Source organism: Plasmopara halstedii (genome assembly GCF_900000015.1).
Source record: "Plasmopara halstedii genome assembly, contig: Scaffold_614, whole genome shotgun sequence".
Lineage (NCBI taxonomy): Eukaryota > Oomycota > Peronosporomycetes > Peronosporales > Peronosporaceae > Plasmopara > Plasmopara halstedii.
Genome location: NW_020187532.1, coordinates 2,445,766 through 2,446,310, shown reverse-complemented (window position 1 = coordinate 2,446,310; position 545 = coordinate 2,445,766).

The following is a 545-nucleotide window of genomic DNA, read 5'->3' as shown; positions in this document are numbered from 1 at the left end:
GCCCCGTACCGTATTCTTGTTTGGGTGTGGTCACACCATGCACGTCTCGTGCGACACACACTCCTGTTACCAGGGTACATTTAACCCCGTTACACCCTCCCCCATTAAGATTGAGAACATTTATAGTTCCAATCGATTATTGCCTCAGCGAGGCTCGCGTGTCCGCTAGATACTGCAACTTATCGAAACGACTTCCGTGCTCAATGAGCCCTGTGTCAATGACACCATAATCTCTAAGTCTCGCTGGTTCTGAAGCGGGCACGGGCAGTGCCCAACTTCGTCTCCCGCACGCGGTGCACGTCGGACAATGCGTCCGCAGCACCGAGGGATGTATATCCTAGGCTCGATGAGCACAAACGTCGCGCTCCGCGCACGCTTTCAGTGCCGAGATGCCTCGTCGAGGATGTAGATGTGGTCGACTATGAGTCTGACACTCCTTTTCCCGCATGGGATGACGAGCTGCGCCAGCGGCGCGATACGAGCCCTGCTTGCGCCTTGCGGACACCATGTCCGTTCCTTGACTTCTCGTCAACTGAGGGACGTGG